Below are 19,558 nucleotides of genomic sequence, written 5' to 3' on the forward strand. Positions count from 1 at the left end.
AGTGGCACTGCCTTCCGTGTTCACCGTGAGGATTCAGTGGGGTCGTGCTTGGGGTGACCGGCACATGGTAAGCACATGCATGTCAGCTGCGGGCATCTTCCCCGGTAACAGCTGCAGGATAAAGAGTCAGGGCCGACGCCCTATGGAGGCATGATTTGTATTTTGTGTCCCGAATTTTCTTTCTCTTTCCTTCCTTGGGGACATCTCACCACTTGGCCCTCAGGTGCCTCCATTTTCTTTTTTTTAATCATTCTTTTTATAATTAATTAATTTACTTATTTATTTATTTGGTTGTGCCAGGTCTTAGTTGCGGCAAGCGGGCTCCTCAGTTGCGGCTCGCCAGCTCCTTAGTTGCAGCTCACGGGCTCATTAGTTGTGGCTTGGCAGCTCCTTAGTTGTGGCTTGGCAGCTCCTTAGTTGCGGCATGCGAACTCTTAGTTGCAGCATGCATGTGGGATCTAGTTCCCTGACCAAGGAGCGTACCCGGGCCCCCTGCATTGGGAGCGTGGAGTCTTAACCACTGCACCACCAGGGAAGTCCCCCTCCATTTTCTTTACTGAAAAGAAAATTTCATCTCAAAATCTTTATCCATGCTAAGATGTTAATAAATGAAAGAAAAACTCAAATTTTACCAGTCCCTGAGTAATCTGCATTTTACCAGCGATCAAATTATTAAACTGAACGAATGAAGCTCTCGAGCTGAAGTGCATGCACCATTCAAAATGTAAAGAGGGATTTAAAAAGTGTGTTCTGGGCTTCCCTGGTGGCGCAGTGGTTGAGAGTCCACCTGCCGATGCAGGGGACACGGGTTCGTGCCCTGGCCTGGTAAGATCCCACATGCCGTGGAGCGGCTGGGCCCATGGGCCGTGACTGCTGGGCCTGCACATCCGGACCCTGTGCTCCGAAACGGGAGAGGTCACAGCAGTGAGAGGCCCGCGTACCACAAAAAAAATACTTGAGACGTTTTCCATCCCTTTCATGACTACATCTTGTTAACATTGTCTCCTTTCAGCATCTCAGGTGGGTCCACTTTTCTCCAGGTCGCCTGCTACCCACCCAAGTTCCAACCAGGATCCTCTTGTTCCACTTACTATGGCTGCGCGACATCTTACCCCAGAGTCTAACGGTTCGAAGCAACGTTTCCCGCGCTCATGGATGCTGTGGGTCAGAGATTCAGACGAGGCACGGCGGGTGGCTCGTCTGGCGTCCATGTGGCTGGCTGGCGGCCACAGGTCTTCACAGGGGCTTCCACCGGAGGCCTCTCCCTATGGGCTGGTGTGAGTTTCTTCACGGAGTGAGACTGGGGTCCCAGGGGTGAGCATGCAGTGGGGGGAGGGCAGGGCAGGCAGAATCCACACTGCCTTTCCCCACCTGCCTGGGAAAGTCACGCAGCTTCACCTCCCCACCTGCCATCCGTCAAGGCCGGCTGCGAAAATCTCACCCAGGAGCCAAGGGAGACAGCCTCCACTTCTTGGGGGGAGTCGACAAGTTCCAGAACAGGTGGGACAGCAAGTGAGCCCCTTTCCACGTTGCCTCCCCCATGTCTCTCTCACCTGAATTCCTATAATGGTCTCTGACTGGTCTTGCTTCTTCCACTTCGGTGCTTTGCTTTGTGTAATTCTCACAAGCAGCCCAAAAAGCTTATAGCAGATTACATTGTGCCCCCACTACCCACCGCTAACTCACCAACTTCATTTGGGGTGGAGCTCAGTCCCATGCCACCCACCGCGTAGAAAACCTCTCTCTGGGTCCCACTTCCATGTCGAAGGCCTGCCTTCAGTTCCCCAAACTGACCAGATTTTCTTACCCCTCAGTGTCTTCTGGAAATTTCTCTTGACTTGTCGTGTGGGTTCCTCCTGTTCATCCTGGCCCCTGAGCACCACCCCCCAGAGAAGCCGTGCAGGACCCCAGCCTCAGAGCAGCCCTTCTGCAGCACTTTGTCCCATCCCTTCATGCAACTGTTCATAAGTGCCCGGATAATGCCGTGCTTTCCTACGAAACGAAAACCCACAAGATTAGCATCCACATCTGCTTTGCGGTTGGCATAGTGTGGAATGAATGAATTCCACAGTGAGGAGCTGTGGGAAAAGGACCAGCGTCTGCCCTCACGAGTCTGATGTCTGAGAGAGGAGCAAGGCTTGTTCTGTAACTATGTGACAGGCACAGTGTGCTGGGGGCCGGGAGAGGAGACAGCTTCACAGAAGACGTGTTATCTGGGCTGGGCCTCGAAGGATGGAAATAATTTTGATTTGTGGGTTTTCTGAGCGGAGTCCACAACAACGATATGATATCGTGAGCTTGGGGCTGCCAGAGAAGATGCAGTTACATCTGAATTTCAGGTAAACCACGGGTACTGTTTAGTATAAATATGTCCCAGATATTTCGCAGGATATAATTACACTAACAAAGTATTCGCAGTTTATCTGAAATTCAGGTTTAAGTGGGTGTCCCGGGTTTTCACTTGCCAGGTCTGGTGACCCTAAGTGAGACTCCAGTTCACAGAGCATCCTTGCCTCTGCTGGGCAGTTTCTGCTGAACAGTGGCCCCTTTGTTTCCCGTCTCACAAACCAGGGACAGAGACAGCGTGAAAAGTCATGTGACTCCTCTGTGGGCATCTCAGCCCCTCGAGATGCCATGTTCAGGTGCCCCCGAGCTCACCCATGCCGAGTCAGAGCAGGTGTGTAGGATGAACGCCAGGAACCAGGCTTGGGCAGCAGAGTACTCTCCCTGCCTTTCACTGTCTGGGAGACTGCACCAAGTGACTCAAGGTTCTCATCTGCACAAAGGCCACAACACCCACCTGGCAGAATCGCCAGAGTACAACACCTGGCACACTGAAGGGGCTGAGTGAAGAGTTGGCACTGTGGCATTGTTATTTTGTTTGTAACCTGTCGTTAAAAGCATCTCCGTGGCTTACTGTGTGGTGTCAGTTCCCCCGATAGAGTTTTAAGTCTAAGAACCCATCCACAGACTTCCCTGGCAGTCCACCGGTTAAGACTTCGCTTTCCAGTGCAGGGGGTGTGGGTTCGATCCCTGGTTGGGGAGCTAAGATCCCACATGCCTCGCAGCCAAAAAACCAAAACATATAAAAACGGGGAGCTAAGATCCCACATGCCTCGCAGCCAAAAAACCAAAACATATAAAAAACAGAAGCAATAATGTAACAAATTCAATAAAGACATTAAAAATGGTCCACATCAAAAAAAAAAAGCACCCATCCAATCCAGTGGAGGCTCAGCAAAGTTCAATAACTTGTCTGCCCTACAGCCAAGTGTCTGAAAACCCAGCTGGCGCCCTGCCCTCTTAATCACGGGTGTGACGCTCCCCGAACGTCCAGTCACCCAGGCATTTCTGCATGAAGGCATCAGGCTGCATCGCTACCTCTTTCCAATAGTTGGGAGATTTTCTCTCTTAAATATCAGTGAGAGGGAACCTCCCTGATGGCGCAGTTGTTAAGAATCTGCCTGCCAACGCAGGGGACACGGGTTCAATCCCTAGTCCAGGAAGATCCCACATGCCATGGAGCAACAAAGCCCACATGCCACAACTACTGAAGACTGCGTACTTAGAGCCCATGCTCTGCAAAAAGAAAAGCCACCATGATGAGAAGCCCGTGCACCGCAACGAAGGGTAGCCCCCGCTCACTGCAACTAGAGAAAGCCCGCGCCCGCAACGAAGACCCAATGCAACCAAAAAACTTAATAAATATTAGTGAGAATTGTGCCAAGGCAGGAATTTCAGTTTCCCACTCCATCTGCCTGAACATAATCCAGAAATTGTCTTTTCTCACTGGCCTCAGCACCGAACTTGTGAGCTTGACTTCTTGGTGGGGTGAATTTCCTGCCCCCTACACACACACACACACACACACACACACACGCGCGCGCGCGCGCGCGCGCGCGCGCCTTACTCATTTTTTTCAGCACGTAGGACACACCCCCCCATGATAATAACCAAACGCTTTTACTATTCAGGTGTCCGAAATAGTAAGTGGATCGAAAGTGGGTTGCTAATGACAGCAGGCAAACAGCCCGACCACATTTCCCCTGCTTTGCCTTTTGGTTTTCACCTCAGTTTTGTTTTGCCAAGTCAAAGGAGCTCACAGGAGAGGCTGGGCTGCCAGGCCCTACAGCAGGGCCTGAGATCATGTATCTGGGGTATAGTCAGCATCTGCATTGCTTGGGTTAACTGATCTTCACCATATTTTTCCAAATGTCAGGGAAGAATGGGACCAGGGAGAGAGGAGCAACTGATTGTGACATGAGTTTCTCAGATGTCCCAGCTTTGTGACCCATTGCAACAGCTCGGCTGGTTTACCGTAGGGACCTTGCCCACCTGCCAGTGTCCAAAAATGGAACAGGGGTCCCCAGACCTCAGGGATAAACAATAATCTTCCCTTTTCTCTTAATCCAAAGATGGGGTGGTGCACTCTGTAGGCAAGTAACATCCTTCAAAATGATTAACTCACGAGGAAGTGGGGGGAGGGGCAGGGACAGGGAAGGACCAAAAAACAACCCACCAATCATCTCGAACCAGTTCTTCTTTACAAGTGGTTTTCAAGCGACTAACAAGATTCTATTCTCTAGATATTTTCACGGGGCAAATCACAAGACAGATCATCCCCCTGGCAGATTGGCGAGTAAATACATCCAAGGCTATGTTATAAATGAAATACCCAGTTCTACAGGAAGGCTCGAAAAATACCTCTGAGTAAAATAAGAGGAAGTTATGAGGAGGTTGTGATTTAGAGTGCGTTCAGAGCAAAGATTTGAGAGGGTGCTCCCTGAGAAGCCATCATCACCTTCGGTTCGCTGTGTCTCCCAGGAGGGAAGAAGAGGTTTCCTGAAGGATGTAGCACCTTTGGGTCGACCCACGTGGGAGATGAGGTGTCAGGAGCCACTGGCCCAACTCCCAGGCTCAGAATTGTGAGATTCCTGGACCGACCAAAGACTCACAGTTGACTCTTCTTTAAAAAAAAAAAAAGAGAGAGAGAGAGAGAGAGATCTCACGTGATGACTGTTGATAAGACCAATTCCTCTAGTTTATCCCCTCTGAGGTGGTCAGCATCCTTCCTGACGGGCAAGTCCAGCTAGACAGCACACACAGCTTCCCCTCAGATAAACAGGAAAGTGAGAGGAGAGGGAGAAGGCAGGTTATGGAAGGAAATTATTATTTACGCAGATGAAAATAGCTGGGTGATTCCCCATTTTCACTGCGGGAGGAAGGAGTTGCCATTTGATAGAACAGCTGCTCTTCCCATCAGAGAGCCTGGTGACTTGTGAAAAGCTAAATACAGTGCTGGTTTAGATTTGGGTCTGTGCCGGCCTCAGTGTGAGCACGAGTTTTAAGAATTAGATTTTTTTTAATGCAATTACCAAAGACAGCAAAGGTGTAGCTAAAATGGGTGATTTATTCAACAAGGACCTGCTGTATAGCACAGGGAACTCTATATTCTGTAACTACCTATATGGGAAAAGAATCTGAAAAAGAATGGATATATGTATAACTGAGTCACTTAGCTGTACACCTGAAACTAACACAACATTGTAAATCAACTATACTCCAATATAAAATGAAAACTAAATTTTAAAAAAGACAAAAAATAAAATGGGTGATTTAAATTTTTTTATTGCTAACTATACAAAATACGTGATCAAGTGCAGGAAAACATAAAAGGGCAGAAAAGGCTTAAGATTTTAAATGTTTATTAAAATAAAAGCGTAAGCATGCAAATAACACAAACAATATAGAACTATGAACACAGAAAGTGGAAGTTCCCTGTTATCCTTTCCAGAACCAACCAGAGGTAACAGCTTAGTGAGCAGTTTTCCAGATTTTTATCTATATGTATGTAATCAAATACATACATTTGCAGGGGAGGGTACTACAAAAACTATGATCATAATTTAATACTTTTTGGGGGGGGTTCACTTTCTTTTTTTCTCATAACTGTATCTTGGACATCCTTCCACGCTAGTACTTTATAGGCACACCTTACACTTCTCAACTGCTACATAGGGTTCTATTGAGTGGGTATAATTGCAGGTGCACATTGTAACCCAAATTTTATCTAATAGCATTATAGTCAAACCAAAAGGCAATTTTTTTGTGTGTGTGTGGTACGCGGGCCTCCCACCGCTGTGGCCTCTCCCGCTGCGGAGCACAGGCTCCGGACGTGCAGGCTCAGCGGCCATGACTCACGGGCCCAGCCGCTCCGCGGCATGTGGGATCTTCCCGGACCGGGGCACGAAGCCGTGTCCCCTGCATCGACAGGCGGACTCTCAACCACTGCGCCACCAGGGAAGCCCCACCAAAAGGCAATTTTAGGGGATTCAATGTAATCATACTCTTATTACACAAATACAGTGTTTCTACTTTTTCATAGTTTCTTCCTGCCCTCGTCCATCTGCACACACGTTCTCATCATTCGTTCATTTAACCGCAAGCCTCTCACGGAACCCCTGCTCTGAGGGCTGCTAGGTGCTGCCAGGTCCTAGGGACCGGGCATGGCTGGTTTTGTGAGGGAACTGACAAAACAAGCAAACGTATCAAGCCAAAGTGTCATTTTTAAGACCCTCCAGTTGCTCTGTAATTTAAAGTTAAATGTAAACAGGCCTTTTGTACAAATGTTACATACCTTCCTGAAAAAGCAAAAGACTCTCATTTCTGAGTCCACCTGCCGATGCAGGGGACATGGGCTCGTGCCCCGGTCCGGGAAGATCCCACATGCCGCGGAGCGGCTGGGCCCGTGAGCCATGTCCGCTGAGCCTGCGCGTCCAGAGCCTGTGCTCCGCAGCGGGAGAGGCCACAGCAGTGAGAGACCCGCGTACGGCAAAAAAACAAAAACAAACAAAAAGACTCTCATTTCTGTCAGATGCTTTTATCAAAGGCAGAATTCCCTTTCCCTGTCCTGGGTCTGTTTAGTCACAGTGCGTGGGAATCCCAGGGATGGGGTGGGAGGGCAGTGCTAGGGTTTGGTGTCTGTTCGTGACAGCGTTTAGCAAGCTGGTAACTTTACCTCACTGTTCTCTCAGTTCCTCTGGGGCCTGACAGGAAGCGGACTGTTTTTTCCTGCAGATCCTCTGGGCCACTGCTCCGCTACAAGAAGTGTCAAGTGTAGAAGCTGCAGACACATCACCTATTCAAACATAAAGATAGACTCGGGGACTTGGATTATTATGAGAACAGAGATGCTAAACTCCTAGTAGGTAATAAGTATTTTATTCTTTTGTGAGAAAATATGTCATATTAAGAAATTAAATTGTTTATTTAGCAAACTCAACAACGGATATTTAACACTATTAGTATTTATTAAAATGCTTATGAGGCATTGAAAAATATTGTATATCAGACTTGCCAAAAATTGAAATTCGGGGCTTCCCTGGTGGCGCAGTGGATGGGTGTCCGCCTGCAGATGCAGGGGACGCGGGTTCGTGCCCCGGTCCGGGAAGATCCCACGTGCCGCGGAGCGGCTGCGCCCGTGAGCCATGGCCGCTGAGCCTACGCGTCTGGAGCCTGTGCTCCTCAGCGGCGAGAGGCCATGGCAGTGAGAGGCCCGCGTACTGCAAAAAAAAAAAAAAAAAAAATTGAAATTCAAGTAACTAAGTTTATTATGAGCAAAGAGGAATTGTGGAAAGGGGCATAGTGCCTTCCGGAAACTTTCTTTTAAAAACAGCTTTATATAATTCACACGGCATACAACTTACCCATTTAAAGTGTGGTTTTTAGTGTATTCACAGATACTTATAGCTCTCACCGATTTTAGAACATCTTGAGTCGATTTTAGAACACCCTCATTGCTCAAAAAGAAACCCCATGCCTTTTAGCCATCATGCCCCTCCTCCCCACTCCCACCGCCAGCCCCTGCAACTGCTAATTTACATTCTACCTCTATGGATTTGCCATTTCTGGACATTTCATATCAACGGAATCATACGTCAAGTGGTCTTTTGTGACTGCTTCTTTCATTGGCTTAATGTTCCCAAGGTTCGTCCAGGTTGGAGCATGTATCAGCATTTCATTCCTTTTTATGACCAAATAATATTCCACTGTGTAGATAAACCACACGTTGTTTATCCGTTCATCAGCTGATGGACATTTGGGTTGTTTTTACCTTTTGGCCATTACGATTAATGCTGCTATGAACATTCTGCCATAAGTTTGTGTGGACATGTGTCTTTGTTTCTCTTAGATGTATACCTAAGAGTGCTGGGTCCTATGACAGCTCTGTGTGTAAGTAGGTCCAGTGTATAAGTTCACTTGTTTGAGGAGCTGTCAGACTGTGTGATAAAGTAGCTGCTCCATTTCGAATTCCCCCCAGCAGTGTGTGAGGGTTCCGATTTTGCCACATCCTCAGTAGCACCTGTTATTGTCTGTCTTTTCAACTCTGGCCATCCTGTCAGATGTGAAGTGGTTTTGATTTGCATTTCCCTGATGACTAATGACATTAAACATTTTCATCTGCTTGTTGGCCATGTGTACATCTTAGTTGGAGAAATATCTGTTCAACTCCTTTGCCCATGTTTTAATTGGCTTGTCTTTTCAGTTGAAGAGTAATTGAGGTGTACAATGTAGTGATTTGATGTTTTTATACATAAAATGATCATCAGTTGGCCTGTCTTTTTATAATGAAATGTAAATAAACCTTCTGGAAACTTTTATTTCTTCCTCTCTTTCTCCTTTTTCCCACTAAAAGAGCACTGGACAAGATGATGACTTAAATGCAGTCCCTGAGCACAGGATGTCAAGGTCTAGTGGAGGGGATAACACAAAAGGGGTGGGGGTCTGGGGGCTTCCTAGGAGACAGAGCACTTGAAGTGAGTTGAGAAGAGCATCCCAGCTTGCCTGTGGCCTTAGGTGAGTCTTACTCTTGATTCTGTTTCCAGCATATATTTAAATTAAGAGGATGGTGAAGAAAGTGCCTCAGTGCACCTGGGCTCACTCAGAGTCACCTGTTTGTCAATTTAAAGAGCAAATACTGCTATTGAGCCTTTTGCGAAATAAAGCTGTTAAATAGCAGCTTCTGGTATACGTAGAATAGGCTGTCACATAATTTGGGGATTACAGAAAGACCTCCTCCTCATATAAAATATATGTCCAAATACCTACCATCTCTCTGTAAATACACTGCTGCTACCACAAAAATCTCATTTTTACTCTGTTGAGACATTATGTCATTTGGGAGGGATAATTTCTCCAATCACTTGGTTTACTAGTAGAGGTCAGTTTATTAACATTAAATTTAGAGCTTGAATCCTATCCTGCCACTAACCAGCTGTTTACCTTGGCCGAATCCCAATCTCTCTGAGTCTGTTTCCTTATCAGTACAGTGGACTTAGCAATACAGTACCTGCTTTCTGTGCTAATGACAAGGGTTAAATGAACTGGCTAATGATAAGTACTAGCTAGTTCCTGTCCAAAGCAGAACCGCAAAGCAGTGGTTTGAATTTGTGTCAGAGACCTTGAAAGAACGGAACAATGGAACAGACGGGTGGAAGGGGATTCTGGAGGAGGGGTCTGATGGGTGTCAGAAAGGGGGCCTTAAATGGGGAGGAAATGCCCAAAATAAGGGGAAATGGAGGGGGCATGCCAATGCCTTACCTTTTCCCAAGCCGACTGCAGAGTGAAACCTTCAGGGAACATGCATGCATTAACTCCAGAGCCACACCTGCCAACAGGTTCTGTCTGATTCCATCGTCTGATTCCAGGAAGTGGTCCCTAGCCTCCCAAGTCCCCACCCTCCACAGCACACAGCCCAGACCTGAGTGGACTCCATTGCCCGGGGCCCCTCAGACATGAAGTGAGGTGCTCTGTGCAATGGAAAGAAACCTTCCTGCCTTGCAGGGTGGCAATTCACCCCCAGAGGAAAATGTACTTTGTAGCTGCTTCATCCACACAAGGGCCACTTTGTCCTCCCCAGGATGCTGTGCAGCCGCAGCAATGGGGCAGGGGACGCACAGTCCTTGGAGAACAGCCCTTCCCTCTGTCTCTGAACAAGCAAGCTCTAAACAAGCTCCAGCAAGCACAGCCGGGCTCGGGGCTGACCCTGCAGTGAAGGCCCATCTCCCTGGTGAGAAGCACCAGCCTGCTTGTAAATCAGAAGAAAATGGAACCGTGGGTCCCTGCACACAGCTGCGCTTGCCTCCGTTACTCAAAGCATCTCCCCAGAGGAAGTCTGTGCCCAGAACGGCTCTCCTGACCTCACCATGCACTTAATCACCCCTCCTTCTCCAGCCTGACTTCTCATATGCTTTGTATAACTTATGGACAACTTCATGGGCACTTTTGTTTTTCATTGAGTGAAATTCACATCACATAAAATTAAACATTTTAAAGTGAGTGCTTCAATGGCATTTAGTACAATCACAATATTGTGTAACCACCTCTATCTAGTTCCAAAACATGTTCATCACCCCAGAATAAGCCCCAGTAAGCAGGTGCTTACTCCTCTATCCACCCCCACTCCCCGCCCCCTGAAACCACCAGTCTGTTCCTTGTTTCTGTGGATTTGCTTGTGCTAGATATTTCATACAAATGGAATCATACAACCCCTTTGTGACCCTGACCTTTGGTGTAGCACTGTTTTCACTTAGCACAAAGTTTCACTGCATGTATCAGTGCTTCATTTCTTTTTATGGATGAAGCTTCTGTGGCGTGTATAGACCACAACTTGTTATACGTTCATCCACTGATGGACATCTGGGTTTCCTTTTGGCTCTTGTGAATTGTACTGGTGTGAACACTGGTGTGCAAATATATGTTTGGGTGCCTGATTACAGTTATTTTGGGTGTATACCTAGGAGCAGAGTTGCTGGGTCAGAGGGTAATTCTGTTTAACTTTTTTTTTTTTTTTTTTGCTAATTGTGTAGCATTGACTAATGCTGTTTGAAGAACAGAGGGGTGTTTCTGTTGGATTCAGTTTTTGATGGGGGGGGCCGGCTGAAAAATTCCCTCTCATTTTCCCTTCTAATGTAATATCAGTTAATTCTCAAGAGGAATCCTTTTTTTTTTTGCTGTACGTGGGCCTCTCACTGTTGTGGCCTCGCCCGTTGCAGAGCACAGGCTCCGGATGCACAGGCCCAGCGGCCATGTCCCACAGGCCCAGCTGCCCCGCGGCAGGCGGGATCCTCCTGGGCTGGGGCACGAACCCGCGCCTCCCGCATCGGCAGGCAGACTCCCAACCACTGCGCCACCAGGGAAGCCCTTCTGTTTAACTTTTTGAGGAACCGCCAAGCTGTTTTCCACAGTGGCTGCACCATTTTACATTCCTACCAGCAGTGTATGAAGGCCCCTGTTTCTCCATACATCCTTTGTCTTACTTTTCAATGCAGCAGCCACCCTAATGGGTGTGGACTGGTATCTCATGATTTAGATTTGCATCTCCCTCATGACTACTGACGCTGAGCATCTTTTCATGGGCTTGTTGGCCATGTGTGTACCTCCTTTGGAGGAATGTCTATTTGGGTTCTTTGTTCATTTTTTTTTTTAACTGAGTCTTCTGCCTTTTTGTTTTTCAGTGGAAAGCATTGTTTACACATGCTGGAGGCATTCGTGTCCCTTTATCGTTGCTCTTAACACATGGCAATTTCTTACCGGTTTGCCTCCTCTGCCAGGTGGAGAGCACCTGAATAGCAGGGCCTGTGTCTTCAGAAAAAGTCCTCTAGTCCCTGGGCCTGGAACAGTGCTAATTACTGTGTGCTAACAGGTGGTGGAATGAATAAATACCAGTTGTTAGGTGGTCCTATGATAAAACGTGGTTCATCCTTAGCGTTCATTCTATTCTCCAGAGACTTGGCACTTTGGGCTGTGCTGCTTAGTGCAGGATGGAAGGGCAACTCGACACAGAGAATAGTGGTTAAAAGCCATGGTGGGCCTGGTTTTGCCTGATCAGCATCCCTTCCCTCTCTTTCGGCAACAGAAGCCCTTCTTCCTGTGGGGAGCTGATTTCATGCAGTTCAGGTGGAGCTGCTGCCTACCCAAGGGCAGTCTCAGGCCAGGCCTGGGCAATTGGAGGACCTCACCCCTGCCCCCCAGTTGCCTAATGGGTTTAGTGATGGGCATGTGACCAAAGCTATGTCCCCACAGTCCTCTCCAGGCCACCACAGCAGAAGCTCTTTACTGAGGTGACTGGCCTGGATATGATCTGGGTGGCCATGAAGTCTGCCACTTGGGAGGGCCTGTCCTATATCTGAAGAGAAGGATGGACTCCCAGTGACATAGCCTCTGGATTAGCCACGTTTAAAGCCTACACTTACACTTCTAAATTAGGGGACCCAAATATCCTCTTCTTTGTCGAAGATGGTTTGACTTGGATTTCTATAATTTGCCACAGAAAGCCAAAAGAGCCCAGATTTGGGTATGAGAGAGAACTTTGTTCAAATCCCAACTCTGCCATTTACTGGGGGTGTGACGTTGGGCAAAACCTTTAACCTCTCAAGGCTCTGGTTTCTCCATCTGTAAAATGGGGATGACAGTGAAACCCTGTTGTGAGGCTGTGGAGGGTGCAGAGCCCGTGTAGGGGACCTGAATGTGGACACCCAGCTTCTCTTGCCGTCTGCCTGACGTTACACTTCTGTGTAACTCACATCCCATTTCCCCCTACTTGTTCAGTGTCTGTCCTTCATACCAGACTCGACTCCAGGAGGGTAGGGCCTGCGATGTTTACCATTGTTGTGTCCTCATTACAGTACCAGGCACCTCCAGTCACTCAGTATTGGTTGGACGATTGACTTTTCCACTAATCGACTGAGTTTCTTCAGCAAATCGCTTATTCCCACTGAAGTCAAAGGCTATAGTGGCCCCGTCTACCCATAGCGGGGGGCATGCATCTCACTAAATACCTGATAGAATCCTAGAGGATCTAAAATCCAGTTGGTCTGTGTGATGGTTAACATTGTGTGTCCACCTGACAGGGCTGAGGGTGCCCAGGTAGCTGGTAACATTTCCAGGTGTGGCTGCAAGGGTGTTTCTGGAAAAGATGAACATTTGTATCAGTGAACTGAGGAAAGAAGATCACCCTCCCCGATACAGATGCCTGAACAGATCTAAAAGTTGGAGGAGGGGATCTGCTCTCTCTGCTGGACGCAGGATTGGACACTGGTCTTCTCCTGCCCTTGGACTGGGACTTACACGTTGGTGCCCTGGTCCTCAGGCCTCTGGACTCCACCTGGAACTTATACCGTCAGCCCTCTCGTTCGCAGGCTGAGTAAAGAAGATCACCCTCATCAATGCGGGGGGCATAATTCAATCCAGAGGAGGGTTAAATTTGCCCTCTGCTTCAGGTGACCTGGGATGTCCATCTCCTCCCGGCCTCACACATCATTGCTCCTGGCCCTCAGACCTTCAAACTTGGACTGAACTACACCCCCGGCTTTCCTGGGCCTCCAGCTTGCAGATAGCAGATTAGGGGACTTCTCAGCCTCCATAAGGCATGAGCTAGTCCCTGTAATAAGTCTCCTCTTGTGTATATCTCTACATATATCCTGTTGCTTCTGTTCTCTGGAGAGCCCTGACTAACACAGTCTGTTTCCTCCCCGCATCTTGTTCCATGGCAACTTGCAAGCTACCTGTTCTGGAATACACGTGTTTCTCCCAAATCCCTTCTGAAAAAAAAGGATTCATCTCCTATTAGGTTTGTATAATTCCTAAGTTATCTCCCTTTCCTGGGAAGCTCTTGTGGTCACCTGCACTCGCTCCCCAAAGTGGCCCCTGCTTTCACAGAGAATCCTTTGCCCTTCTTGGGCCACCTGTCCATCCATGCTTCACCCACAGGCCAAGCACAGGGGCCAGTGCTCGGGGCAGGTGTGAGGGAGGCCTCAGGTGTGGCGACCTCAGACCAGAGCCCAGCCCACCCTGCAGGCCACAAGACCCCTGATTCTCTCACTTATTTGGTCCTCACCAGGGCCTGCCCCCAGAATACAGTCAGGTTCCCCCAGCTTCCAGATTGCTTGGAAAATGCACTCCCAGCAGAAGCCTGAAATTCTTTCCTTGAAAGTTAGTCCCTTTGGTAGAAGGCATTGATCCCTATTAGGATGTAAATGCTCAGGAGAGGTTTCACCTGGGCCACTCACTTGCTAAATGAAAGAAGGATGAGATGGACAGCAGGGCAGTGGATAGGGGCAGGGCCTGTTTGGACCATCTTCCTTTCAGCTGATGTCGTCAGCACAAAAACCAGAGACAAAACACACAAGAAGTCTGCCCTGGCTCCACAGGCCCCAGGTGTACTGTCCCAGCCCCAGGACCTCAGGGTCCCTGTCTCTGGGGCCCTGCTTCCTGATCTCTGCACTTTCCTGGTGAGGTGCAGCCCCTGTGCACCTGCATTCACATCGCTTCCCAGCTGAGGACCGAATGGACCCACAGCACCTCAGGGTCTTGATTCCAAAACGGCCAGAGTGGGATGTGCCTGGTTTAGGTCAGGGGCCCATCCTGGTACAATCAGTTCTCGGAGGGAACAGAGGCAGTGGGGGGAGGGGGGCAGGCAGGATCCTGAGGGTCTCTCTATCTGCAGAGCGCATGCAGTTCTGACCTGGCCTTTGTGGCTTGCGGGGGTGGGGGAGGGGTGTGAAAGAGAGCTTTTGTTAGGTTTGGGGTTTTTATTTAATTTGCTTTGATTCTCTTAAAGTTACATTTTCCTTACTAACCTCAAGGGCTGTTGTACTTATAGGTTAGCACTGTTTTGAATGTCTGGAATAAGTTGAAAAGTACAACTAAGTGGGGATTAGTGACACCCTTGCTAAGCAGTCCATGCCATTCCTCTTCGTTTAAACTACAAGGAACTAGTGTCGGTTCATCCACCACGTTTGTTATGCCCAGTCGAGGGCCTGTGAGGAGTCCAGTCCAGAAAGCATGATGCCCACCTCAGGAGACTTAAACCCTGTGAAGAAACAAACGTTAACAGGAGCATGCAGCGAGGGGGTATCCCGGACCTCCAAGGTCACGGCCCAGCATGCTGCCCCCGGCTTCCCCTGGGCCAGACAGGGGGGGCTCCCCGGCAGAGACTAAGTGATGGGGACAGGGTGCCCATGGTGTCCGGGGGTCATGGTTTGTCCACTCAGTAGCGCTCTCCTGCCTCTTATGTTGCCTGGCTGTGGCCCCCCTCTGAACAGGTAAACTGAACACAGCCGGCATTGCTTCTTCCTGAGTCTGGAGCCGCCTGCCCCAGTCAAGGCCAATCAGTGCCTTTTCCCAGCATCTGCCCTGGGGACAATGTATGGTCAGGCCACTCAAGATGGCTGTTCTCTTGCTCTTCGTGCATCCTCTGCTGGACTAGCCCCTGCTTCACCTACACCCCACTCATCTGACTGACCTTCCTACGTACTTGCCATGTCCCAGGTGATGATTGTTCTTGTCAAAGGGATGGTGAGGGGCGTGCCCTCTGCTAGTATCCCTGGTAACCAAGGAGCCAACCTGATGTAATTCCCCCTATAACTGGCAATTCATACCACCCCCTACCAGCGAAGCCTGCTGCCATGTCCTGCCCACTGTGCTGGAGTGTCACTCTAGGACCCTGCTTCTGACACGTAAGCTCCCCCGTCCATTAAACCATTGATGTCTCGTTCACTGACTCTGGGCTCTTTCTTCGGTCTTAAAGCTGGGCAAGTGCAGGGCATGCAGGCCTGTGGGGTGCAGCCCAACAGGAAGAGACAGGAGAAGTCTGGCTTCTCTCTGGTGTGAGCGGCCAGTGTGAGGCCAGCATGGAGCAGGTCTCTGGTCGAACCCCCGATCCAGCCCCTGGTACATGGGTCCCGGGCTGCTGCACTGCTGCTCCACGAATGGTTTGGTTACAGGAGCCAGTAGCTTCCCTGCCCAGGCTGGGATGGAGATGGGGTTTGGCGGACAGGTGGCCCATTAGGGAGTGTCTTGGTGTCAACACCTGTGGATGGAGGACAGGATTGGGTGGACGGAGGAGCCTCACTGCTACACAGGCAACAGGACAGCCTGGACCAGCCCCCGGGGGCTCTGGACAGCGAGTCTTCCTTCCAAATCTAGGGCGAGACCATGTGCCCCTCAAGGATGTGTCCCTGGATGTGGACCTGGCTTTCTGCAAGGTGTCTTTTCTGTGCTGATACAGCCCCTTGAGGAGCTGACAGCCCAGGGGCTGCCACGGCACTCTTGGCATTTGAGGTGGAGAGTTATTCATGAAGGGGGATCTAGGTGATGCCACATAACATCCACATGGCTCCCCTTTTCCTAAGCTGTTTTGAATCGTGTTTGTCACCAAAGAGTCCTGACCTTTTGAAGGGAACATTGTTCCTGCTGGTTGGAAACAGTCATGAAGTTTCATGTCAGCACTCGTGGAAAAGCATTAGGTGGCCACGAGGAAAGAAACACTTTGAAAGGAAAGGAGAGAAAAAACCAAGTGGTGGAAAAGGGCAGATACTGGCTCCGTGGCCTGAGCTCATGCATCCACAGCCAGAGCCTGCATGAGGGTATTCTTGATGCGTTTGACATAAAAGGAGGCTGGAAAGGCCTGTGTTATAAGTGGTACCCGTAACCTCTTGATCTAAGGGACCAGAAACTGTAACAAATAGTGTTTTGTTTTGTTTTGTTTTTGAGGTACGCGGGCCTCTCACTGTTGTGGTCTCTCCCGTTGCGGAGCACAGGCTCCGGACATACAGGCTCAGCGGCCATGGCTCACGGGCCCAGCCGCTCCACAGCACGTGGGATCTCCCCGGACCGGGGCACGAACCCGTGTCCCTTGCATTGGCAGGCAGACTCTCAACCACTACGCCACCAGGGAAGCCCACAAATAGTGTTTTTTTTCCCTTAATATCTTTCCCTTCCCATCTCCCCGCGTCTCCACACTATTAATTCGAGAAGCAGTCCCTGACGCTGTCGGCAGCCTCCCTCCCTGTCCTGCTCAGGTGGGTCTCCTGGTCAGAGTCCCTGCACCTGTCCTCCAGGCCCCCCATCCCCTGCATCTTCTCCGTGGCCCTGATGTCTCCTTGCTCATCACTGCAAGTGTCATCCTCCCACTCAGCTCTCCTTGGCAGACTTCTCGATTTTGTCACCTCGGTGAAATAAGCTACCATGCGCATATAAACATGGGTTTATGCTTGTATATGTACAGAATGTTTCTGGAAGGACACATAAGAAACAGTGGGGAGTGGAGGTCTGGGGTGGAAGGAACACATGCTACTTTTCATTGTATACTCGCTTTATTTGACTATTTTTAAACTATGTGTGTTATCTTGAAATCAAAAATTAATAAAAACATATACCACTGGCTTTTTAAGGGTGAATTGCAGTGTTAGTGTTCTGACACCGTAGAAACATTAGGCTCTAAGGTCGTGAGAACTTGTGCAAGAATTTCTCCAGCCCACCAGCTGAGCTGCAGGTCAAGGCCAGTTTCACGTATGACAAGAAGTGTGGGATGGTCTTTGTGCAACACAGGATCCCCAGGTGTCTCCCACAGGACAAGTGCCTGTGACCCCAGTAGGCAAATAAAGCTGTTTGATGAGCATGCTAATCTTCAGAGCTGTCTTCCAGGAGGCACTTGGATGAGCAGCAGGAAGGGTGACCATGCAGCGAGGCATGCTCTCCATCCACATCCCAGGCCCTTTTACTCTGCACCTCGAAGTGAGCAAAGCCCCCAGAGAGAGAGACAGAGCCCCTAGAAACCCACCACCTGATAGTGCTAGGAAGACAGACAGAGACATAGACAGAGACAGAGAGACACAAAGACAGAGACACAGAAAGAGAGAGACAGAGACAGGAGGGGGGACGGGGACCTACTACACGTTCCAGGGGGTGGAAACAAACACTTCATTACATCACACCAACAGCACACACGGGAAGAGCTGATCTCATGTCAGTGGCTTGGAAAGTGTCAAAGGTGCCATGGGAAGAAAGGCCCAAGAAAGGGGGAGAAATAGGCAAAAAAAGAGAGGGAGAGAGAGAGAGAAACAGGGAAGAGGGAGAAGAAGAGAAAGCATGGGCAAGAGATGCAGAGCTGACCAGAGGGTGTGTTTTCACAACCTGGGGTGACCAGGAGCTGCTGACCAGCTTCTGAACCCCCAGCCCTCGCTCCTGCTTACAAGAGAGTGTTACTTAAAACAGTGAAAGAAATGCTGTTGAGAGATGCACTAGGCATCAAGGATACATTAAGCCCATGCATATTTCTTTTAATTTGCATTTTGGGAGTTCTCCTTCTGTGCTGACCAGTAGGGTAATCAGTGAAGCACAGCCAGTGGGGCAGGGCCTGCTGCCTCAGGCCCCCTGGAAAGCAGAGAGGAAGCACACGGTCAGCTCTGAGTGTGAATCGAACCTCGTAGGTCAGAGGGCTGAAAGGTGAAGAGATTCCCTGGGTCCAAAGTAAAATCTTCACAGCATAAAGCAAGGCCTTCATAAAACACACAATGATAGTGTATGGGGAGGGGCCGGGGGGAAATAAATTAGGAGTTTGGGATTAGCAGATACACACCACTATATATAAAATAGATAAACAAGGACCTACTGTTATAGCACAGGGAACTATATTCAATGTCTTGTAATAACTTATAATGGAAAAGAATCTAAAAAAGAAGATATATACATGTGTGCGTGTATAACTGAATCACTTAGCTGTGCATCTGAAGCTAACACATTGTAAGTTAACTACACTTCAAAAACAAAAAAAAAGTGTTAACACATATACACAATGCTGATGGGATTCTACCAGCAGGGAAATGTAATTTAATTAACTGACAGATGGTGGTTAGAGGTACAAGCTACTGAGACTTTCTTAGCCATGGGTTTCTTCATCCATAAAATGGGGAGATTGAGTGGGGCCTCCAAAATCCTTTTCCGTCTATTCTAGAATCCTGCGGCTCTACACTGTTTGAAGAGAAGTGTGGGGAGGCAAACAGGGACCTGCAGCATCAGAGACCTGAAAGCCTTATGACAGAACAAAAACAAGATAAACATGACAATAAGCTCACCTGAATGTGAATGAAATGGCAAGAATAAAATATCTACAGCTCAGGTCCACAGATTGATACATCAGCACAGACCCCCTTGACCCTGTTTGGAAGTTGTTTTTATTGCCACGGAAGAGGAAAGGTCCAGATGTTTGTAAATGTTCATCCGAGTAGCCAGTAAACCGCTGCGGCCGTAAACACCTGCTGCAGGCCCACTGCTGCCGGGATGCAGGGCCGCTGGTCACCTGGAACCAGCGGTGCTGGGGGGGAGGGGGAGGGGCCCATGCCACATCTCCCACCCCCCATGTCATCACCAGGGAGATAGTCACTCTCCCTGCATCCCATTTTCTCATGACAAGCGCCATTTGGATTCCTTTTATTTTCTCAAGTGAAAATGCTATATTTTATTTTCTTAAAATGAGAATCTATCCCAAAGCATTTTAAAACTCTATTTATTATGATTATTATTTTGTTCCTACACTTTTTTTTTTTTTGCGGTACGCGGGCCTCTCACTGTTGTGGCCTCTCCTGTTGCGGAGCACAGGCTCTGGACGCGCAGGCTCAGCGGCCACCGCTCACGGGTCCAGCCGCTCACGCAGCATGTGGGATCCTCCCAGACTGGGGCACGAAGCCGTGTCCCCTGCATCGGCAGGGGGGGGGGG

The sequence above is a fragment of the Lipotes vexillifer genome, unplaced genomic scaffold (genome assembly GCF_000442215.2).
Source record: "Lipotes vexillifer unplaced genomic scaffold, Lipotes_vexillifer_v1.1 scaffold7, whole genome shotgun sequence".
NCBI classification, from domain to species: domain Eukaryota; kingdom Metazoa; phylum Chordata; class Mammalia; order Artiodactyla; family Lipotidae; genus Lipotes; species Lipotes vexillifer.